At 45.4% G+C, this 25091-nt stretch overlaps 1 long non-coding RNA gene across 2 annotated transcripts in view; it reads right to left on the bottom strand.

Annotated features, from left to right (window-relative positions):
- The window catches only part of LOC309856711, a 35872-nt gene extending 33271 nt beyond the window's left edge, over positions 1-2601 (bottom strand). Inside the window, exon 1 of one of the 2 annotated variants that reach the window (XR_014307324.1) lies at positions 2110-2601. This is a non-coding gene — a long non-coding RNA (uncharacterized lncRNA). The remainder of the gene's footprint in view (positions 1-2109) is intronic. The other variant, XR_014307325.1, reaches the window with a different exon arrangement.
- Positions 2602-25091: the final 22490 nt, after the last annotated feature.

Genomic DNA, 25091 nt, shown 5'->3' with positions numbered 1-25091 from the left:
AGAGGGGGATGTTTGGTACCTTGTAGGTGGTGCAAAGACAGGTTTTTGTCTGTGCTTAGACAACATAATAAAGTAGCTTTGCTTTGTCTCATTTTATCGTGGTCTCAGAGTAAGCTTGTCTGAGGTTAGTGTTCTTTGAGGCTAGTTATGTCTAACAGGAGGATGACACGGCTTAGCTGTAAGTACTGGAACAACTCTGGGTGTTGGGGTCTCCTCCCTTCTTTCCTCCCTCTTTCCTTTCTTGCCCATGCTAAACATCTTTTATGGATTGATTTATACCTCTCCCCACTCAAATTCATATGTTGAAGTCCTAATCCTTAGGACCTCCAGAATATGACCTTATTTGGAAACAGGGCCACTGCAGATGTAAGAACAAGGTCATATTCCTGGAATACAGTGGGCCCCTAAGCCAATATGACTGATGTGTTTATTTAAAAAGGGGCATTTGGACACAGATACACACGCACAGAACACCATGTGAAAATGAAGGAAGAAATCAGGGCGATGCAACAGAAGCCAAGGAATGTCAAAGCCTGCCAGGAAACTACCAGAAGCTAGGGGAGAGGCATGGACAGATTCTCCTTCTCAGCCCTCAGAAGGAAAGAAACCTACCAACACCTGGATCTCAGACTTCCAGCCTTTGGAACTGTGAGACAATGAATTTCTGTTGCTTAAGCCCTCCCAGTTTGTGGTATTTTTTTTATAGCAGCCCTAGCAAACTAGTATAATATCCTACAATGCCTTCCATAACAAAGAATTTTCCAGTCCAAGATGTTCATAGTGCTCAGTTTGGGAAATCCTGCCCCAGACACAGATTACAAAAGTATCCAGTGATCTCATTATCTCTGACAAAGACCAATAAAAACTGGCTGGGGGTACACACAGCTTTGAACTTAGACCCCCAAAGTGCTCAGAGATCTCCCACCCTGAACACAGAAGCCTAAACAGCTCAGAGAAGATATGTCCAGAAGAGACCCTAATAGGTCAAATATATAATTCTCTGGGACAGAAATCAGCAAGGAAATAAGACCTAGTATTCAGAAACATGCAACAAATGCTCAGAGACATCACAGTAGGGACACAGAACCCAAGAGAGCCCTGGTCCAAAAAGCTCAGCTATTTCACACCTTGGCCATAGACACGAAGCAGGTGAACAATGGCTCAGGAACAACAGTATCCATTTCCTGGTTCTGAAGTCATACAATGGTTACGCAAGTTCTTTATATTAGGGGAAACAGGGCTAAGGGTATATAGGACCTCTGCACTCTTTTTGCAATTCTAAGTCTATAAAATGATTTAAAAATATTTTTAAATGAAAAAAGATTAAAAGATGTAAAAGGGAATTTACATTTTGTAAACTTTAAGAAACACATTTTGCCAACAAGCTCAGAAAACAGTATGGAGCCCCTCCAGTGGTCAGAGAAGTGCCAAGAAAAAGGAAAATCAATTTTAAAGAAAAAGCAAAAAACCTCCTGCACATTCTGAGACAAAGACCCCCCCCCACAAACAGCTTAGAGACTTCTCACCCTGAGGCAGAAACCCACGAACACCTGGAAGACTTGAATCTCTGTGACACAGACCTCCACATTGCCAGCAGCCTGCAGTAGCGACCCGGGCTGTGAGCTGACCTGACTTCAGAACCACTTTCCTCCTACCTACCTACACTCAGGCATACCCCTCCCCTGCCGGATGCCTAAAATCCCATCATTAAAAAGTTTATCCTTGGAGTTAGATCTTGCCCCTTCGAAATTCCCCCTTTTCTATGCCACACAGCCCACCCCCTCTCCTTACTCCTCCACAAACACACAGACACCTTCACACACCCTTAGTTAGGCCTGGTACAGAGTGGGGGCAGGAAGCCTCCAAGTCATCCTGTGGGGGGCAGGGAAGAGGGGATGTCCTAGAGGAGGATCATAAGATCACCTTGAACCTTCTCTGCAGAACTCAGACCTACAGGTAGCCTGAAACACAGATGTCAGGAACCCCAGGGAAGAATTTTTCTCAGTGCTGCTGTGAACAGTGAGTGGGTCCTGAAATCAATATAATGGGACACAATAAACATTGTTTTTAAAAGAATAAGAACAGGTAGAAGAGAAGAGAAAAGGTTACCCGACACATTCTGTGCTAGCCAATAATGCCAGCTTCTTTACAGGTGCGCAAACTGAAGTTCCCAGACGGGATTCGAACTTATGGTCTCCAGTAGCCAAAACCCTGCCTCTGCAACCGCGAAGGCCAAGGCGGGGGCCATAGCGCCTGCGCCAATTCAGCAGCCAATAGCAGTAAGGAGCCAGACGACCCATTCGAAGCCTATCATTGACTCCCGAAAACCTTGGTACCCTGGAAGAGCTTGGGTGGGCAGTCTTGTGGTGACCAATCAGCGCTTGGGATAGGGCTTGGTCCCGCCCTACTTGTTTGCAGAACCAATCACTGCTCTGCAGCCTTCTACCTCACACCACCCCTGCTGTTGATTCGAATCTTCAGAGCCAACCCGGCGTAAGATCATGGTGGCGGCAGCTTCCAGATGGGTGGAGGCTTTAGGCTGAGGGTGGGGTCTACCATCCCCCTCCCCGGGGCTCCTTTTGGTCTGGACAGCGCCGTTCCCTTCTCCATCCTGAGTGCAGCTGATGCACAAGCAGAATGGGGAAACCTTGCACGTACCTACACATAGAGTGGTTTCTTCCAAAATACACAACCCCCACCCTCATCCCCGGTGGTACCTCCCGGAGCCGACAGTTCCGTCTCCGTGTCATACAATGGTATGTTCCAGAGCGGCACTATCTCATCATTAACCCTTCCTTCCTTCCCACCCTTAAAGCCCTCCTTACCTGTGTGTGTGTGTGTGTGTGTGTGTGTGTGTGTGGCCTAGGAAAGGGTGTTTACTGTCAATGCCCCAGGCTTCATTCCATCTTCAGTTCACGCCAACTGTACAACTAAATAGACTCTAATGTCTTTCTCTCTCTTCACCCGCTCCATTCCACACTCCCCCCGACATATCCCCCAATGGACCGTCCCAGCCCCATACCCAATGATCTAGCTGAATACGATGCCAAGGTGTCCCAACCCCCTGCTGCAGAGCCCCGCCCGGTAAAAAGGCGTGCGTTTTCCTGATGCCGCTGATGGAGGTGTGAATTTGTGTGGCATCACCTATCGAAACAAAAATGGCTATCCCTCCCCACTGGTACCACCAGAGTGCATGTGTATTTCTAGTCCCCCATGTCTCCACAAGCACCTAAAAGTGCCCCCCACACAGTAGGCACTCAACAGGGAGTTTGTTGAATAAATAACTTCTTTGACCTGGCAGTTCCGCTTCTAAATATGTGTTCTACGGTAATATACACGCACCAGTCTGTGTGCACAAGAATGGGAGGAGAAAACAACTAAAGGGTAAAGGGTAAATTAATCAAGGTTATTCATGTTATACCATAGACTACGAGCTGGCTGTGAAACAGAATGAGACCTCACTACTGGAAGCACAACCCAGATGGCTTGGGGACATCATACCATTGGACACAGGGCACAGAAAAGTTTGGAGACCTCAGACAATGGACCCAGAGTCCAAAGCAGTTCAGGGGTCTCACACTAAGGACACAAACCACAGAACAGCCTAAAGACCTCACACTCTGACCAAAGGCTGGCCAAAAGTGCCAAGGACTCACCTAACAAGACAGATAACCAGTTATTTTATAGATCTCGTCCTCTTGCCACGGACTACTACAAACAGCAACAGGAACCTCACACCCTGAGACCCTAAAGCACTTCAGGGACCTTTCATTGTGAGACCTAAAACCCCAAACAGCTTACATACCTCATACCATGGACACAGACCCCAAAACAGCTCTGAGATCTCTCACCACCTGGGATACATATAAAACATCTGGGCAAAGACCTCACAAGCTTGACACAGACCACAAAACATTTCAGAGGCCTGGACACAAACAAGGAGGGTGACACACCTGTGTCCGCTGGAGGGACTGTCTAAAGGACATACTGTTAATGGTGAGGGGAGCAAGTGACAGGGGGTGGGGGAGTGCTCAAAGGCGTTAAGATGAGCATTAGCCCTGCAAATTATTCTAAGACCTCACACCCAAACAGCTCAAAGAACTATAACATGAGCCTTGTGACCCAATCCCTGGGGTACTGACCCCAGACAGCCCAGAAAGGTGTTACTCTGCACATAAGTTCCCAAACAACTCAGGAACATCACACGCTGGGACAAGACATGGCACTAAAAATAATTTAGTGACCTCAGACTCTGGAAATGTCTTTAAAGAGCTTATGAGATTTTATACTTAGGAACATTCAAACACTCAGAGACTCCACACCCTGGAAGAAAGTTTCCAAAACAGTACAGAGACTTAAAACTCTATAACCAATGTCCCCAAACATCTCAGATGCCCCAAAATCTGCGACATGGAGTTCACAATAGAGACATTGTACCTTGGATGCAGACCTAGAAACTTTTCAGAGACCTTACAACTTGACATACAGGTTAAACAAATATATAGATCAAAGACCTTAGACCCTAGAAACAAACCCCAAATATCCTAAAAGACTTGATACTCAAGAACACAGACGCTCAAAAAAATGACACGCAAAAACGCAGACACCTTGGGAAAGGGACACTGAGGGCTGGGTGGTAGGGTGGGTCAGTCGGTTAAACGTCTGCCCTTGGCTCAGGTCATGACCCCAGAATCCTGGGATCAAGCCCTACATGGGGCTCCCTGCTCAGTGGGGAGTCTGCTTCTCCCTCTGCCTCTGCCCCCCATGTGTGTTCTCTCTCCATCTCTGTCTCTCTTTCCCTTTCTCTTTCTCTCACAAATGAATAAATTGTTAATATTTTATTTTATTTATTTTTTATTTTTTTTAAAGATTTTATTTATTATTTATTTGACAGACAGATCACAAGTAGGCAGAGAGGCAGGCAGAGAGAGGAGGAAGCAGGTTCCCTGCTGAGCAGAGAGCCTGATGTGGGGCTCGATCCCAGGACCCCGGGATCATGACCTGAGCCGAAGGCAGAGGCTTTAACCCACTGAGCCACCCAGGTGCCCCTAATATTTTATTTTTAATAGGATTTTATTTATGTATTTGAGAGAGAGACAGCAAGAGAGGGAACACAAGCAGGGTGAGTGGGAGAGGGAGAAGCAGGGTCCCCGCTGAGCAGGGAGCCTGAAGAAGGGCTCAATCCCAGGACCCTGCAATCATGACCTGAGCTAAAGACAGATGCTTAACAACTGAGCCACCCAGGTGCCCCATTAAAAAAAAGAAGAAGAAAAGAAAAGAGACACCAATATAGCTAAGTGACCTTGCTACCAGGAAACAGATCCTAATAGATAACATACATCCCTTGCTGGAATGGAGACCACCAAAAAGATCAGAAACTTCATGCCTGGAAACAAACCCCAAATTACTCAAAAACTTCACATCAATGGAACTTGGGAGCTACATGAGCTGGAACAACTTGCCCACTAAGGCCAAGAACCCAAAACCATTCACAGATCTCCAGACACAGATACCCAACACCCCATAGACTTTACAGACAAGACACTGACCTCTAAAGCATTCCAGATATTGGAGAGAGAAAGAGAACAGAGATGCCATACCTTGTGACACATCCCCATAAATCACTAGAAACTGACCCCAAATAAGGCAGGGACATCACACTCAAGAAAGTAATCCTTACGAGGATAGAGAAACCACACCATGGAATACAAAGTCTGAAACAGATACAGGCCCCAAACAGTTCAGAGATCACAAGTCCTGGGATACAGACCCCCAGACAGCTCAGATACCTCTGAGTCAGGACCCAGACCCTGAAGCAGCTCAGCGGCATCACAGCACGTCATATGCGCTCACAGAAATACCTCAGAGATGTCAGACTCTGGGAAATATACCCATAAATAAATAAAAGACCTTCTTGTAACCAAGACCCACACAAATGTCAAAGGCCTCACTCCTGGAAACACCTGCCAAATGTCTCCAAGATCTCACATAATGGGAATTAGACCCCCAAGAGATTCGAGGTCTCACACCCTTGAGGGAGACTCCCACAAAGTTCAGAAACATTCAGCCCTGGACCCACATCCCCAAAGAGTTGAAACACTGCCCATGCTGAGGGAAGGACAACCCCACCCCCAATGTAGAAAACATTCATTGAGGCAAAAAGAAATTGGGGTGCCTAAGTGGCTCAGTGGGTTAAAGCCTCTGCCTTCAGCTCAGGTCATGATCCTAGGGTCCTGGGATCAAGTCCCACATTGGACTCTCTGCTCAGCGGGGAGCCTGCTCCCTCCGCCCCCGCCTGCCTCTCTGCCTACGTGTGTTCTCTGTCAAATAAATAAAAATTAAAAAAAAAAAAAAGAAATAAAAACACCTCAGCAATCTCCTTCTGTGGTACCAGACTCCAAAATGATAAAAATCTCACACCTCTGGACACAGAACATTAAACAATTCTGAAGCCTCATATACTGGATGCGAGGCCCCAAGGAGCTCAGAGGCTTCATAGTCTGGAACAATGACCTAGAAACACTGTAGACACCTCCTACCCTGAGTCACAGTGTCCCAAAGAGCTCAGAAAGCTCCGACTCTGAGCACAGCACAGGACAATTCTACGGCCTTAACCTCTGGACACTGACCACTCCATTCCACCCTCCCACTCCCCGGCAACTCCCGCCTAACCTCACAGACAAAGTGAGAACAGAAGGACTCAAAAACAAAGAGATCTCACATGCTGTCACACGCCCCAGAAACCTTCAGAAGTGGACACAAGCCCAAGACAGCTCTGACAGTTCTTTTTCTAGAATACACACCCCAAAATGGCTCAAAAATTCCCTGTGGAGCATAAGTAGTAAGTACCTCAGTGATCTTATCCCCTGAGAGCTAACCAAAACAATTCAGAGGACATGACACTCTGGACTCCCAGAGAGTTCAGAAGTCTCAGGCTCCAGAACCCAGATCCATGAATGGTGATCTCACACAGTCACACAGATGGCTAAAGAGCCCAGAGACTCCACCCCTTGGAAACAGAGGTCAGATACATCATAACCTTGACAGTGACTATCAACAGGAACAGACTCTTCACACCTGGAAACATACCCCAGGTGGCTCAGAATTTCCATCATGTGTCACAGAACCCAAAACAGGAGAGAGACTTCACATCCTGGACACATGTCGTAGAACAATTCAGAAACCTCATGCCATGAACAGAGATGTCCATGAGCTCACAGATCTCACGTTTCAGGATTCAGATCCAGAAAACAAAAGCAAAAACAAAACCCTGAACTCAGAGCTATCATACTCTGGGGTACAGACCCCCAAAATAATCCTTGGAGTCTGCCAACAGTTGCCAGTTACTCAAAGAGCTCGGATGCCAGGGGCGCCTGGATGGCTCAGTTAGGCGTCTGCCTGCGGCTTGGGTCATGATCCCAGAGTCCTGGGATCAAGTCCTGCATTGGATTCCTTGCTCAGCGGGAAGTCTGCTTCTCCCTCTTCCTCTGCTCTGCCCCTGATACTGCTCATTCCCCCCTCTCTCTGTCTCAAATAAATAAATAAAATCTTTTAAAAATAAATAAAAAATGAAAGAGCTCAGATGTCTCACATCTTGAACATAGACCACAGAACTAATCAGAAACTCCTCTCTTGATAGATTTTGAACAGGCTCCAAAATAGCTCATGGACTACATAGAAATCAATTAACAAAGAAACCTCCTACCTGAGACACAAACATGATAAAATTTTGAGACCTAACATCCTATGACTAGACCATGCATAGGTCAGAGGCATCACACACTTATACAGAAACTGTCAAAAACGTGAAAGACTTCAAACCCTGGAACATACCCCCCCAAAACACAGGGATTTCATGGCACGGAACACAGACCCAAAAGAACTCATACACCTCATACCCTTCAGAGAGCTCAGGTCCCCAAAATGCTAAGAGACTTCACTCCCTGGACACAGACTAAAAAAAAAAAATTATGATCTTCATGCCATGAATGAACATAATCTAGAGAAACACAGGAACCTCAAATGTTAGGACACAGACACAGGACCACCTCCAATAGTTCACATGGTGAACACACCCAGGGACATAGTAATTCAAAGCCACTCAGAGACCTCATACCTTGGGACAGAGCCCCCAATCCCAACATCTCAGGTACCTCACGCTCTGGGACAAAATCCTACACACAGTTCAAATACCTCGAACCCTTGAGAAAAAAAGGCATAAAATTTCAAGATCTTATACCCTGGACACATATCCCAAAAGAACTCAGACACCACCTATGATAAGGCATGGAGCTACTAAGCATGTGTACCCCCACAGTCTGGTCCACACAATCTCTAAAATGTCATATTCCAACCCTGGGGAATAGACCCCAAACACTTCAAGTGATCTCATTCACTGGGACAACAACCACAAACCATCCCAGTGACTTCACACCCTGCCACAGATCTCTACAGCTCTGAAAATGTATGCCCCAGATCTATGTATATCCCAGAGACCTTGTACCCTGATACACAGACTCCCTAATGTTCCAGAGACCACATAGCCCATGCCCTAGACTGATGAACAGTCCAGATAACTAATACCCCGATTAATCACACGACCCTGAATGAATCAGATATCAGCCCTGGAAGTGAGATTTTTCCAAAAAGAACAAAAGCATCACGCCTAAAAGTTACCCCAAACAGTTCCGGAACTTCATACCATGCAAGACAGATGCCAAAATTGTTTTTGAGAATTTGCATCCTAAGACAAACACCAAAACAGCTCAGAGATTTCACACACAAATACACAAGCTACAAAAACCTTAGAGATCTCATTTCTTGGGATACTGGCTTGGGATAAATGGCTCAGGGACTGTAGTCACTAGAAACAGTACCTTAATAAGTCAAAAACATCACATCTCAGGACTGATACTCCCCAAAGGAACAGAGGCTTCAAATATACCCCGAACAACATAGGGATCTCATGTCATGGGACACAGAAATCAAAGGTTCTCGGAGACCTCACCTACTGGGCAGACGCAGACACACAGACACACACACACACACACACCAGAGTTCTCAAATTCTGTGTCACAGGTGCCCAAATAGTTAAAATAAATCTTAATTCAGATAAAACTCCCAAAGAGCTGAGAGACCACATATTCTGGGGAAAGATCTTCAGATAGTATAAGGATCTGCTTTCCAGAGTGCTTGGTTCACTCAGTTGGGAGAGCATTGTGATCCTTGCTCTTGGGGTTGTGAGTTTGAGCCCCACATTGGGCAGAGAGATTATTTTTTAAAAATAAATAGTGCTGGGGCACCTGGGTGGCTCAGTTGTTAAGTGTCTGCTTTCGGCTCAGGTCATGGTCCCGGGGTCCTGGGATCGAGCCCCTCATTGGGAAGCCTGCTTCTCCCTCTTCCACTCCCCCTGCTTATGTTCCTTTTCTCGCTGTGTCTCTGTCAAATAAATAAATAAAATTTTTAAAAATAAAAAATAAAATAGTGGTTTTTTAAATAACCAATTGGAAATTCTAGGACCCCAAAATGTATCATTTGAAATAAAAAATTATCCAGATGTGTTCAATAGTAAAATAGATATGATGGGGGAAATATCTGTGAATCTGAAGCTAAATCAATAAAAATTATTTAACTTGAAGAACAAAGAGAAAAATATTGAAAAATGGGAGGAGGACTTCAGGGACCTCTTAGACAATATTAAAAGGTCTAATATTTATGCTACTGGAGTCTCAGGGGATGATATTGGCAAGGAAAAATATTGAAGAAATAAGGACCAAAACTCCCCCAAATCTGGGTGAAAGACATAAGTTAACAGACTCAAGAATTGCCAAGAAATATCACAAATCAAATTATAAAAACCCCCACATTATTCACAAGAGAAAAACAGTACAAATTCCATAAATTTCTTGTCAGAAATATGGTGGCCAGAAAACAGTGAGACAACATTTTGAAGTGCTGAGAATAACAGTCAATCCAGAATTCCAATCAGTAAAAATGACTTTCAGAAATGAACCCAATGAGTGCCTGGGTGGCTCAGTGGGTTAAGCCTTTGCCTTCGGCTCAGGTCATGATCTCAGGGTCCTGGGATGGAGCCCCGTGTTGAGTTCCACACTCAGCGGGGAGTCTGCTTGCCCTTCTCCCTCTGCCCCTCCCCCCACTCATGCTCTGTCTCTCAAATGAATAAATAAAGTCTTTAAAAATAAAGACATTCTCAGATGATGGGAAATGAAGACAATAGGTCAATAGCAGATGGGCTGTGCAAGAAATGATAAACACAACACCAGAAAGAAACTTGGAACTTCAAGAAGGAGGGAAGAAAAACAAGAATGGTAAATATCTGGGTAAATTTAAAAGACTATTTTTCTCCTCTTAACTTCTTCAGACTAGTAATAACTGTTCCTAGCAAAAATGTCACTATTGTGTTAATGTTTTCAATGTATAAAGATGTAATACATACGACAACCAGAACAAAAGGGGGAAGGGCAAAGGGAGTTACATGATTGCAAGCTGTCTACATTGTAGGCAGAAAATCAGTAAGGATATAGAGGACTTGAAAAATGTTATTAAACAGTTGGACCTGACTTTTATAGAGTACTTCGACCAAGAACAGCAGATTCTTCTCAAATGCACATGGAACAGTCACCAAAATAGGCCATATTCTGTGCAATGAAACAATCTTTAACAAACTTAGAAGGACTGAAATCACAGGGGTGCCTGGGTGGCTCAGTCTGTTAAGTGTCTGCCTTTGGCTCAGGTCATGATCCTGGAGTCCTGGGGTCAAGCCCCACATCTTGTTCTTTGCTCAGCGGGAAGCCTGCTTCTTCCTTTTCCTCTCCCTCTGCCTGCTGCTCCCCCTGCTTATTCTCTCTCTCTCCCTGTCAAATAAATAAAATCTTTTTAAAAAAGAATTAAAATAAGAAAATATGTTCTCTGGCCATAATTGATGAAACTGGAAATTGGCAACAGAAACATATATATGTGGAAAATCTCAAAATATTTGGAAACTAAGTAACACACTTTTAGGTAATCCATGAATCCAAGAGGAAATCTAAAGGAAAATTAGAAACTAGTGTGAATTGGATAAAAATTAAAATATAATGAATCAAAATTTGAGGGATGCAGTTCAAGTGAGCATGAGAGGGAATTTAATAGCAATAAAATGCCAGTAAGAGAAAAGAACAAAGGTCTCAAATCAATTATCTAAATATCCAATTTAGAAAACTAGAAAAATTATGCCCAAAGGGAGGAAATAATAAAGATACAAACAGAAATCAGTAAAACTGAAAACACACACACACAGGGGTGCTTGGGTGGCTCAGTGGGTTAAGCCTCTGCCTTCAGCTCAGGTCATGATCTCAGGGTCCTGGGATTGAGTCCCGCATTGGGCTTTCTGCTCAGCGGGTAGTCTGCTTCCCCCCACCCCCCTGCCTACTTGTGATCCCTCTGTGTTAGATAAATTTTTTAAAAATCTTAAAAAAAAAAAAAGAAAACACACACACACACACACAAATAGAGAAAATCAATGGAATCAAATGCCAGTTCTTGGAAAACATCAATAAAATTGAAAGTGTAGAGCATGAAAAGTGTACAATTTTTTTTCATTAACTCCTAAATCAATAAGTGATTCTCTGTAGAAATTTTCTATTATTTCTGAAATCTCAGCTAGAAGGGATTTTACTCAAAACAGCCTAATTAGGAAGCCTTTGTCATATAAAAAATTTTGCATAAGCAAAGGGAAATTTTTTGTCTGCATTGTGATTACTTGAATTCACAGTTATGCCATAAAATGTAAGGTATTTATATCTTTCATAACATCTCTATAGTAAGTGGACATATTATATATTTTATTATTGCAGTAGATTTCATCCTGGCACTTAAAAATTAGATTGAAGTTTTGGAATCAGAAAATACTCTGGTAGTAAGACATTCAAGCAGACATTTGACCCTGTAAATTAATGATGATAAAGTGTGGAGGACCATTACAACTTCTGTTGCAATTAATTTATTTTCTTCCACTGAATTTGTTTAAACATTTATTTTTAAATAATATGTACACCCAACATGGGTGTGCAAATCACACCCCGGAGATCAAGAGTCAGAAGATCTACGAGCTGAGCCAGCCAGGTGCCCCTGAATTCCTTAATGAAAATTTTATCATTTTATGAGTTCCTTTGGTACAAGTTGAGGAAATCCTACATCTTGTATGCTTAGCTGTACAAATTTGGCTTATATTTGACTTCCTACCATTTTTATATTGAATGATGGCTCAAAGAATTTCAAAAGGACCTTTCCTCATTTAGTGTCTACTGTTAGTAAATTCACCACAAAATTTACACCTGCATTTTAGCATTTTGGTGCTTAAATACACACACACATGCATGCATGCACGCATATATATGATAGCAACCACCACAACTGTGGTTGGAGTTAATCATCTCACAGTGCGTCTGTTTTATATCAAATGCATAACAAACCATGAGCTGTTGGAAGACGTGATCAAAAATAATTTGTATTCAGTATCTGCTGCAAATGAGGTAAACTTCACATTTAACCATGAAGGTGAGCTGTATTTGTAAGGTGTACTTTTCCAGAACATAGTCAGAGCTTTGGGAAGGTTTTGGAGAGCCAGGCATGCAGGGATTGTTTGCTGTAGAGAAGCAGAAGTGCGAAGACACTGAAGGACTTTCAGGGTTTTTCTGCTCCTGCTGGACTAAGGCGGCTGGCAGTCCCAGGCTTTCAGAACAGGTGGCTGGAGTGATCATGCGCTGTTTGCACGTCACCTAGGAGCATGCGGTTTTCGTTGACTGGCTGACTTTTCAGGAGGGCTTATCACTGGCTGGCATTTATCACCCAGAGATAATTGGATGTACTCCACAATTTGGTTATTCATTCTCTAGTGTGCCCAGAGAAGTGGAATTTCTGGATTACCAAAGATGCATATCCTTAAATAATTCCAAATGGTTTGCCAAATCGGTTGAATAAATTTTTAAAAGATTATTTATTTATTTGAGAGAGAGAGAAAGAGAGAGAGAGCATGTCAGAAGGAGAAGCAGACTCCCTGTGGAGCTGGGAGCCCAATGCTGGACCCAATCCCAGGACTCCAGGTTCATGACCTGAGCTGAAGGCAGTTGCTTAACCAACTGAACCACCCAGGTGCCCCGGATCATTTTTAAAAAGACATATTTTTAAGTAATCTCTGTACCTGATGTTTGGCTGGAACTCACAGACCCCACTGACTGAGCTAGCCAGGCGAATCGTCTTTTACTCCCACCAGGAGCAGTGCATAAAGAATTGCCTTAAAAGTAATTTTTGTGGGGGCGCCTGGGTGGCTCAGTGGGTTAAAGCCTCTGCCTTCGGCTCAGGTCATGTTCCCAGGGTCCTGGGATCGAGCCCCACATCGGGCTCTCTGCTCAGCGAGGAGTCTGAGTCTGCTTCCTCCTCTCTCTCTGCCTGCCTCTCTGCCTGCTTGTGATCTCTGTCTGTCAAATAAATGAATAGAATTTAAAAAATATATTTTTTGTGGGAAGCCTGGGTGGCTTAGTTGGTCAAGTGTCTGCCTTCAGCTCAGGTCATTATCCCAGGGTCCTGGGACTGAGTCCTGCATTGGGCTCTCTGCTCCTCCAGGAGCCTGCTTCTCTCTCTCTCCCTCTGCTGCTCCCCCTGCTTGTGCTCTCTGTCAAATAAATAAATAAAATATTTTTAAAACAAATATTTTTGTTACCATTCTGATAGTATGTGATGTTCCTTATTGTGATTTTAATTTGCTCTTCCCCCGGTGAAAAAAACGAGGTTGAATGTCATTCACCATTTTTTAAAGACTTTAAAATTTTTTTTAAATAGTCTCTACCCCCAAGATGGGGCACAAATTCACAACCCGAGTTCAAGAGTTGCATAATCGGGGCGCCTGGGTGGCTCAGTGGGTTAAAGCCTCTGCCTTCAGCTCAGGTCATGATCCCAGGGTCCTGGGATCGAGCCTCTCTGCTCAGCAGGGAGCCTGATTCCCCTTCTCTCTCTCTCTCTGCCTGCCTCGCTGCCTACTTGTGATCTCTGTCTGTCAAATAAATAAATAAAATCTTAAAAAAAAAAGAGTTTCATAATCTACCAACTGAGCCAGCCAGGCACCCGTCTTTCACACTTATTGACCATTTGGGCATCTTCTTCTGTAAGTGCCTGTTTGAATCTTTTGCCTACTTGTTTATTGAATTTCACAAGCTTGAAGTCCTGGTTGATTTGTAAACTCTCCGAAGCCTGGTCATTGGAGTGAGGCTATCATTGATTGGCTGATTGTCAGAGCACGTGTACAGATCCAAAGTTATCTCTATAGGTGATTACTTGTTCACAACTTGGGAGTTCAGCCACGAAACAGGAACAGCGGGCTCTCTGCTCAGCAGGGAGCCTGCTTCCCCCTCTCTCTCTGCCTGCCTCTCTGCCTACTTGTGATCTCTGTCAAATAAATAAATAAAATCTTGAAAAAAAGAGATTAATTGAGACCATGAGTGGGAGGGGGTACAGAGAGAGGAAGAAGCAGACTCCCCACTGAGCAGGGAGCCAGATGGGGGACTCCATCTCAGGACCCTGAGATCATGACCTGAGCTGAAGGCGGATGTTTAACCAACTGAGCCACCCAGGTATCCCTAAAATGATTTTAAAAACACAAGAAACAACAGGTGTTGGCAAGAATGTAGAGATAAAGGAACCCCCATGCACTGTTGGTGGAAATGCAAACTGGTGCAGCCACTCTGGAAAACAATATGGAGATTCCTCAAAAAATAAAAAAAAAGTAGGGGCCCCTGGGTGGCTCGGTTGTTTAAGCCTGTTTTCACCTAGGTCATAGTCTCAGGGTCCTGGGATCGAGCCCCACATAGGGCTCTCTGCTCAGCAGGGAGCCTGCTTCCCTGTCCCCCACCTGCCTCTCTGCCCACTTGTGATCTCTCTCTCTCTCCATCAAATAAATAAATAAAATCTTTTAAAATAAATTAATAAAAAAAATCTTTAAAAATTTAAAAAGTAGAACTACCCTCCAATCCAGTAATTGCATTACTGCGTGTTTCCCCATAGTCTACAAAAGCACTAATTCTAAGGGACAGATGCACCCTTGTGTTTTTTGCAACATTATTTGCAATAGCCAAATTATGGAAGCAGCCAAGTGTTCACTGATTGGTGAATGGATAAAGGAGATGTAGTATATTATATATACACAGGATAATATATATAGTATATACACTGTATACACTATAAAAATATATACATACACACAATGGAGTATTACTCAGGCATAAAAAGAGAATGAAAACTTGCCATTTGCAATAATATGGATGCTTCTAGAGAGTATAATGCTAAGCAATGTAAGTTAGAGAAAGACAAATGCCATAGGATTTCACTCACCTGTGGAATTCAAGAAACAGAACAAAGATACAAACAAATACAAACCAAAAAAGAGACTCAACTATAGAGAACAAACTGCTGATTGCCAGAGGGGAGCAGGTGAGGAGTTGGGTAAACAGGTGAAGGAGATTAAGAGTCCACTTGTCTTGATCAGCATGGAATCATGTGTAGACTCGTTGAATCACTGCACCCAGCTGGCTCATTTTTTTAAGCATCTGGTTCTAGATTTCAGCTCAAGTCATGATCTCAGGGTCGTGGGATGGAGCCCCACATTGGGCTCCTCATTGGGTGTGGAGCCTACTTATGATTCTCTCTCTCCTTCTCCCTCAGCCCCTCACCCTGCTTGCACTATCTGTCCGTCTGTCTCTAAATAAGCAAAATCTTAACAATAAAAAGGTAAACAACTCTCACCTTTCTTAGTGCAACGCCATGCAGAAACAGACAACAGCCTAGATTTGGCCCACGGGTCACAGTTTGCTAGCCCCTGAAACAGAACATAGCCAACTTTCGTGGTCATGATTTCCTTGCTTTTCTTGCTCTCTACCACCCACATCTGTGAACCTTAACAGCAGAGTTCAGTCTTGCCTGCTTTGAAATTATATAAAGGAACTAAAGTACAGTGTGTATGTATTGTATCTTGTTTTTCCTCAACATTAGGTCTGTGAGACACCTGGACGTTTTGTGTAGCTAAGATCTGATCATTCTCATGACTGTGTAGTACTCCATCAGTAGACAGATATCCCATGATGTGTTTTACCCATTCTGAGTGTGCACCAAGGAGTGTAATTTCTGGGTCACGGAAGACACATACTTTTTTGCATTTCTAAGGAATTCCAAGTGGTTTTCTAAAGTTTATACTCCCACCAACCGTGCATAAAATATTACAGTAAAAAAATTGCTTTACTAATACAATATTATTGTAAGGTTCCTCTTTGCGATTTTAATTTTCTTTTCCTTGGATGAACAACGAGGCTGACTATCCTTCATGTGTTTATCGGACATTTGGGCAACCTCTTCTGTAGTGTGCCACTTCGAATCCCTAGAAAAGGGATGCAAAGGGGTTTTTTTTTTTTTTAAAGATTTTATTTATTGGAGTGGAGAGTGAGCGAGGTAACGAGCACAGGAGCAGGGAGTGGGGTGGGGAGACGGTCAGAAGGAGAAGCAGGCTTCCCACTGAGTAAGGAGCCCAATGTGGGCTCAATCCCAGGACCCTGAGCCAAAGGCAGATGCTGAACTGACTGAGCCACCCAGGTGCCCCAACTGCAAAGGATTAAAACAAAACAAAACACATAACTCGTGATCAACTTTAAAAATTAAAAGTCTCTGCTAAATTGCTGTTATGTGGCTACTGTTGGGATATTGGAAGATCTGGGCACCCATACAGCAGCAGTTGGTGGGGAGAGTAGGGTTTCCTCCTCTAGATAAGGCAGGAGATTACTCAGGTCCCTGGTGCCCACTGCCAGGATGGCTTGGATCATGAAAGGGTTTGGGACACGCTGGGCCAGCCACCCCAGACTCCGACTTCACCTTCCCCTGCCAACTGGACTCTGCAAGCCTAGAGGGGTCAGGGAGAAAGGTAAGCAAGTGTTTCCTAGAGAACGGCTAGCTAGGAGTTGGCACCCACTCCCACATTCCTCATGCCCAGCAGAAAGCCATGGTTCTCAAGCAGATCCTGGAGCCTCTCTCTACATGGCCTGCTCCCACCCAGACACTCCTATCTCCCACAATGCCCCAGGGCCCTCCCTTCATGCCCCTGACCTCATCATTGTACAAGGGAGTCCCAGCTGTACGGCGAGGCTTTGAGGCGTATTTTCTCAGTTTAAGAAAAAGTCCTAATGGAAATATTGGCAGCTTAGATCCTCATTTAAAAATTGAGCTACGGGATGCCTGGGGGACTCAGTCAGTTAAACATCTACCTTCGGCTCACGTCATGATCTCGGGGCCCTGGGATTGAGTCCCGCATCGGGCTCTCTGCTCAGTGGGGAGTCTGCTTCTCCCTCTGCTCCCCCCCCCCATTACTTGCATTCCCTCTTTCACTCTGTCAAATAAAATCTTTAAGAAAAAGAAAAGGAAAAAAAAATTGAGCCATACTGGGGGCCCCGGGTGGCTTAGTTAAGTGTTGAACCCTTGGTCTTGGGTCAGGTCATGATCTCGTGGGTCATATGATGGGGCCATGTGTTGATCTCCGGGCTCAGTGGGAGTCTGAGATTCCCTCCCTCCACCCCTTCCTGCTCTCTCAAATAAAGAAATGAATCTTTTTAAAAATTAAGCCATAGGGATGCCTGGGTGTCTCAGTTAGTTAAGTGGCTGCCTTCAGCTCAGGTCATGATCCCAGGGTCCTGGGATCAAGTCCCACATCAGGTTCCTTGCTCTGCAGGGAGCCTGCTTCTCCCTCTGCCTTACCTGCCACTCTGCCTGCCTGTACTCTCTCTGACAAATAAATAAAATCTTTTTTAAAAATTAAGCCATATTGGGGTACCTGGGTGGCTTAGTTAAGCATCTGACTTTTTTTAAGATGTACTTATTTGACAGTGACAGAGGGAACACAAGCTGAGGGAGTGGGAGAAACAGGTTCCCTATAAGGAGGAAGCCTAATGTGATGCTCTATCTCAGGACCCTGGGATCATGATCTGGGCAGAAGGCAGATGCTTAACGACTGAGCCACCCAGGTGCCCCAGGCATCTAACCCTTGATCTCAGGGTTCTGAGTTCAAGTCTCACACTGGGCTTCATGCTAGGCGTTAGCCTATTTTAAGATTTTTTTAGGGGCGCCTGTGTGGCTTAGTCATTAAATGTCTGCCTTTAGCTCAGGTCATGATCCCAGGGTCCTGGGATCGAGCCCCAAATCAGGCTCCCTAGTCCATGGGGAGCCTGCTTCTCCCTCTCCCACTCCCTTTGCTGTGTTCCCTCTTGCTGGGTCTTTCAAATAAATATATAAAATCTTTAAAAAAATTTTTAAAAATTGAGCCATATTTTCATTAATAGAAAGGTCTAAAAAAAATCCATAAAAATTCTGAAAACCTCAGTTAATAGGAAGAGTCAGGAAGGGTTTGGCTTAGTAATTATTAGATGGTTTTTTTGTTACTTATTAAAGGCTCTGGGGAGACAGGGAGGGGGCCATCTTAGAGATGAGGGCCAAAAATGAAATGTGATTCTTCCAGAAGAAAATGGATAGGATGGACTATATCCTAGATGGGAATACAGAATACCTGGCTCCCTTTCCACATATTCCTGATCTCGGGGCTTCTAGGCCATGTTCCAGAATGGAATCTGGAGATCTGCATTCAGACTGTGTGACCTTGGCCGAGTCACGAGTCCCCCACAGGCATCTGTTTTTCTTTCTGTTGAATGAGGAGTCATAAGCACCATTCTGACCCACCCCAGGTTTCACAGGTTTGTCGGAGGTCACAAGACTACGAAAATGAAGGATCTTTAAGGAACTAAATCAGTTCTCTCAGAACATAACACATTCTAACATTATTAGCACATAGAAGCTGTTTCTTTGGAGCAAAAGAGAAGGGAATACTGCGTTATCCTGCTCACGCTGCCGTAACAGAATACGGCAGACCAGGCAGTTTACACATCAGAAATTAATTTACCTCAGTTCTAGAGGCCAGAAGTCTGACATCAAAATGTTGGCAAAGTTGGCTCCAGCCTCCCCACCCCGACCCTACCTGGAGGCCTCGCTCTTTGGTTTGCAGATGGCCACCTACTCCGTGTGCCCTTACATGGTTTTTCTTCTGTTTTCTGCGTCCTCATGTGCTCTTCTTAAAAGGACAGGAGATTGGGGCGCCTGGGTTGCTCAATGGGTTAAAGCTTCTGCCTTTGGCTCAGGTCATGATCTCAGGGTCCTGGGATCGAGCCCCGAATTGGACTCTCTGCTCAACAGAGAGCCTGCTTCCTTCTCTCTCTCATTCTCTGCCTACTTGTGACCTCAACCTGCCAAATAAATAAAATCTTAAAAAAAAAAAAAAAGGACAGGAGATTGGATTAGGACCCACCCTTATAGGTTCATTTTAATTTAACGACCTCTTTAAAGGCCCGGTCTCCAAATACAGTCACATTCTGAGGTCCTGGGCGTTAGGGCTTCAATGTGTGAAATTGAGGAGGACAGAATTCAGGTGATAATAGCTACAGATGAATTTTATCTGTCTGAGCTGGGGGAAGCAGGGGAGGGGCAGCCTTGATCTGGGGTGTGTTGGTTTACTTTGGGAAAACCTCACCTAGGATGGACAGAACACTCAAAGATGGCTGTGGGCATTGACCGGTAGAGGCTTTCTCAATAAAATGCATAATCACGCTTATTGTTTTGGTTAAAAAATAATGCCTGTTCATTACCAAAAATGGGAGGGGGTAGGAAGTGCAGAAAAGCAAAAAGATGAAAATGTAAATGAAACAAAACAAAACAAAACTCCCTCTAGGAGCACCTGGGTGGCTCAGTCAGTTAAGCATCTGCCTTCAGCTCAGGTCATAATCCCAGGGTCCTGGGATCAAGCCCTGTGTGGGGCTCCCTGCTCAGTGGGGAGTCTGCTCCAGATTCTTTCTCTCTTCCCTCTGCCCCTCCCCCGCTCTCTCTCGCTCTCTCACATAAATTTTTTACAAATAAAAAACTCCTCTAAATCCTAATACCAAGAAATAACCAAATAACCATTTTTTCTTACCGTGTTCCTTTTGCACATGTACAAGGAAGCAGATTGCTGGGTAGAGAGTATCAGCAAAAGGGAAAGAAAAAAAGCAACTTCTGGGAAGGGGCTGGCACTATACATGTTAAAGTAAAAGGTGTCGAGCGTCTCTTTCATTAAATTAACAGAAAAAGTGGCACCTGGGTAGCTCAGTCAGTTAAGCACATATCTTTGGCTCAGATCATGGTCTCAGGGGTCCTGGGATCGAGCCCCACATCCGGCTCCCTGCTCCACAGGGAGCCTGCTTCTCCCTCTGCCTCTCCCTTAGCTCGCTTGCAGTCTTTCTCTCTCTCTCTCAAATAAATACAATATTTTTTAAAAAATTAATAGAAGAAAAATAAATGGATGCTCTGTTCGTTTCTTTTTGCTGCTATAACAAATTACAGCAAACACAGTGACTCAAAACAACACAAATTCACTATCTTCTCGTTCTGGAAGTCAGAAGTCTGGCACGGGTCTCACTGGGCTCCAGTCAGGGTGTTAGCAGGTCTAGGTTCCCTTCTAGAGGCTTCAGGGGAAACTGTTTGTTTGTTTGTTTGTTTGCCTCTTCCAGCTTTGAAAGACCCCTGCATCCCTTGGCCCATGGCCTTCTTCTCACATCACATCACTCCTGCCTCCGTCCTCCGGTTTTAGGACCCTTATGAGTATATTGGCTCTACCAGATAGCCCAGGATAATTGCCTTATCTTAAGGTCAGCTGATGAGCAACTTTAATTCTCTTTCACTGTGTAACCTAACATTCACAGGTCTCAGAAATTAGGGCATGATCATTTTTGGGGTAGAGGCATTATTCTGCCGGCTACACATGCACAATGTAAAAGAAGCTGCCAAACCTCCACTAAAGTTGTCATCACAACATCTTCTACATTTCAATTTTTCTTAGTTCTCCATGCCAAAAAAAAAAGATTATGAAAAACCTTTATCAGTTTAAGATGCTTTTGTCTGCAAGTCACGGAAACCAACTTGAACCAGCTTGACCAATTAAGAAACTACATGGGGATTGCCTGGGTGGCTCAGTATGTTAAGCGTCTGCCTTTGGCTCAGGTCATGTATGGTCCCAGGTTCCTGGGACTGAGTCCCATATTGGGCTACCTGCTCCGCAGGGAGCCAGCTTCTCCCTTTGCCTCTGCTGCTCCCCCTGCTCGTACTCTCTCTCTCTCTCTGTCAGATAAACAAGTAAAATCTTTAAAAGAGAGAGAATAGATGAACTCACAAAAAGAGGAAGTGGTTTCAGTTTGGCTCAGTGCTGTCTCAGAAACCCCAGATGCCTCCTACCCCCTCCGGCTGCAGGATCCTGAGGCTCCCGGTGCTTCTCGATGCCTCTAATAACTAACCTACTACCTTGAGTGGAGGATAAAGGTGGGATGGGGATGGGATGGGGTGGGCGAGTTCCAGGGACACGGAGTCACTGCCAAAGGACATCCCGCCAGCAAGGAGTGGCCATCACAGGCCAGGCTGTCCATTACCCCAGCAGGCTCTTAACCCTTGTCAGCCCATGCCCACCTGTGCTGCTGGGAGCACTCTGACCCAGAGGCCTGCCTTCCTGAGTGAGGGAATGTGAGTTGGTCATCCACATCTCCAGGTCTGGCCAAAGGCTGCATTTCCCAGGCACCAGCCCGCCCTTGGCCTGTCCATTCTGTACAACTAGGGCGTCGCATGGCCTGCCCACCATGGGCTCAAGGTCAGGGTGCTTTTTACCTTCCCTCCCCTCTGCCTGGCAGGGGTAGCCTGGGCCTCTGGAAGCCAGGGCTCAACCTGGAACCTCACCAGGCCCAGGGTCGGAGAGGAGCTGGGAAGAGACAGCTTGCATCCCACAGTTCAGTTCATTGTCCTGAACAACCTGCCCACTGATGTCGGGACCACTATTCCCCACAGCTCGGCTGCTGTCACATAGCTCTTGTGCGTTCTCATCTCCAGATGCCTCTAGACGTGTTGTTCCTCCCTCCCACTGGCACAGTCTGTGTCTTTTTCTTCTGCTCAGTTAGCCCCCATCCTTCAGATTTCAACTGATGTCTCCACCCTGAGGACTGGTTCCCACCTGTGGACTTACCCCACCCTGGTGGGCTGAAGGATGGCTCTCCAAAAGGAAAAGTTAGCCAGCTCCTAATCCCTGGAAACTGTGAATGTTCACTTAGGTGGCAAAAAAAAGGGGGGGAGATTTAGCTGGTGTGATTAAGGGTCTGGGGATGCCTGGGGTGCTTAGTCGGTCAAAGATCCAGCTCTTTATTTTGGCTCAGGTCGTGATCTCAGAGTTGTGGGATCATGCCCATCAGGCCATCAGGCTTAAAATTCTCCCTCCGCCTCTCCTTGGGCTCCTCTCTCCCCAGAAAAGTTAAGGGTCCATGATGGGGAGATTACCTTGATTATCCAGACAGGCCCGAAATGTAACCACAAATGTCTTTTTAACAGCGTAGCCAAGTGGGATTTGGGAGAGAAGAGAAGTCAGGGGTGCCTGGGTGGCTCAGTCAGTTAAGCATCTGCCTTTGGCTCAGGTCGTGATCCCAGGGTCCTCGGATCTGAGCCCCTCATCAGGCTCCCTGCTCAGTGGAGAGCCTGCTTCTCCCTTTCCCTCTGCCTGCTGCTCACCCTGCTTGTTCTCTCTCTCTCTCTGCCAAATAAATAAATAAAATCTTTTTGAAAAAGAAGAGAAGACACACGCACAGAGGTGGTGTCAGTGTGATCACAGAGGTGGTGATTGGACCGATGCAGCCATAAGACAAGTGATGCCGGCAGCTTCTAGCAGCAGACCTCAACCTTTCCCTCCTGTCCTCGAATCCACTCAGCCTCAGCAGTTTAGGACTATAAAGTCTGGCAGAGACCATCTTGTCTAACCTCCTCACTGAACAAATGGGGAAACTGAGGCACAGAGAGTGCCAGGGACCTGTTCAGACTCACCCAGCACGACATTAGCAACAGAGCTAAGATTAGAAACTGGACCCGGATGTGGGCCCCTGCTCTGTCCCAGGAGTCCCTTGTAAACACTCTGAGTGATCTCTTCAAGGACAACCATAATGACCTTGATCACAGAGGGAAGAGAGATTCTTGCCCCGGCCAGGTGGTAGGAGACAGGAGCCAAGTAGCCTCTAGACCTTTCCCACTTAAGACTCGGTGGCCCTTCTCTGTCATCTGGTGAATTCCATAGCCCAGCCCCCATGTCCGGGTCAAGACCACCAGCACACAGAGTGTCTTTTGAGACCACTGAGCTCAACTCCTTCTGTACAGAAGAGGAAACAGAGGCCCAGAGAGGGCAAGGGACAGAACCCAAACCACACAGCCGCTCCAATGCAGAACAAGGGCTAGAAGTCAACTCACCTTGCCTCCATGCTTTGGTTCTATAAGCAGTGTTTGGTTCTACAGTCCTCACCCCCATGTCCTCCTTCTCCACTACTCCATCCCCACTCCTTTCAGATGGTAGGTGGAGGTCCCCTGGTTTTTTTTCTTCTTAAGATTTTATTTATTTGTTTGACAGAGAGAGAGACACAGCGACTGAGGGAACACAAGCAGGGGGAGTGGGAGAGGGAGAAGCAGGCTTCCCACCAAGCAGGGAGCCTGATGGGCTCAATTCCAGGACGCTGAGATCATGACCGGAGCTGAAGGCAGACGTTTAATGACTGAGCCAACCAGGTGCCCCTCCTGTTCTTCTTCTTGTTTTTTTTTTTTTAAAGGTTTTATTTATTTATTTGTCAGAGAGAGAGAGAGAGGGAGTCACTATTGTGACAAATGCCAGGCGAGGGCATTTGGTGCAGTTTTGGCCAAAGAGATATAAGGGATAATCTATAGTGAAGGCTGTTCAACCCAAATAAGAAGACAATGCCTCATTAGGAGAAAGCCTTTGTCTTGATCCCTTGTTCCTGCTTTGGATATAGATATGAGGTCTGGAAGTACAGCAGCCTTCTTGGAACCATGAGGCAAGAACGAGGAAGAAAAAAGTCAGCATGCTTAAAGACCATCGAGATGAGGAGGGAAGGAGAATTTGACTCTGCTTACGATATCATTGAACCTGAGACTGTCAATCTCAAACTTTCTGGTAATGGGAAGGAAATAAACCTCTCTCACTAGAAGGCACTGTAGCAGAGCTTTCTGTTACAGGGGGAAGAATGCCTAAGAAAACCCTTTTCATATAATCTCTTAACTACCCTTTGGGACAGCCAGACTAAGTCCTAGCACATGCTTTTTATACAAGGAAACTGGGCCACAGAGCCCATGTGGTTTAAACATCTTCCCTCAAATCCTCACAAACAAACTCTGGGTCTGGTGGAAAGGAAGGCATTCTCTTTGGGGTAGAAATCTACTCCCTAAACAAACGGCATCCCAGCACATTGCATGGGTCTGTTTGTAGGAACATCACACGACCCTGAAGGTGGCCATGACTGGGGGAGCTCTGCTTCCAACTGTTGCCCCACGGGTTCATCCAGGGCTTTGTTCTGGGAGAAGTGGTGAGCAGGGAGGGAGAATGTTGGGTCTCAGCCCCTCCACAGCAGGTGTCTCCATTCTAAGGAGAAAAAGAAATCTGCCTTTGGAGACATTTGGTGAAGTTAAAGCTATCTTTAATCCGTCTATAGAAAGTAGCTTGATGTGCCCTGAAGCCCGTTATGAAAGTCTTGCCAAGCCACAGGGCACCAGAGCCTCATTCCCCTGTAGATCTCTGAAGAACAAGGCTCCACATCCAGGACCCCCCTGCAGAGGAGCCAGTGTCCAGATTGGAGAGGCAGATGCCCTCCCAGCCCCCTCACGCTGGCCAGAGCTCTGCCGGCTGTAAAGCAAGGATGAATAGCTCCTAGCAGCCAGGAGGCCGTCTTGGAAGAAGACTCTTCCCACCCCTTCCATGAGCTTCTCAGCTTGCAGAGTCCATTTCCACAGAGGATGCCATCAGCCCAACAACACTGTGTATTCCGGAATTAATTCTGCAACCACAAACCAAGCCCATAATGTCAGTGCTTTCACCTAATAATAAACATTTATTTTTTGGCTCTCATCACAGACTACTGTGGCTGCTCTAGGTTGGTGTGTGGAAGTCCTGGTGGTAG

This window comes from Mustela nivalis (genome assembly GCF_964662115.1).
Source record: "Mustela nivalis genome assembly, chromosome: X".
NCBI classification, from domain to species: Eukaryota; Metazoa; Chordata; class Mammalia; order Carnivora; family Mustelidae; genus Mustela; species Mustela nivalis.
This window is presented reverse-complemented; position numbering and strand designations above follow the sequence as displayed.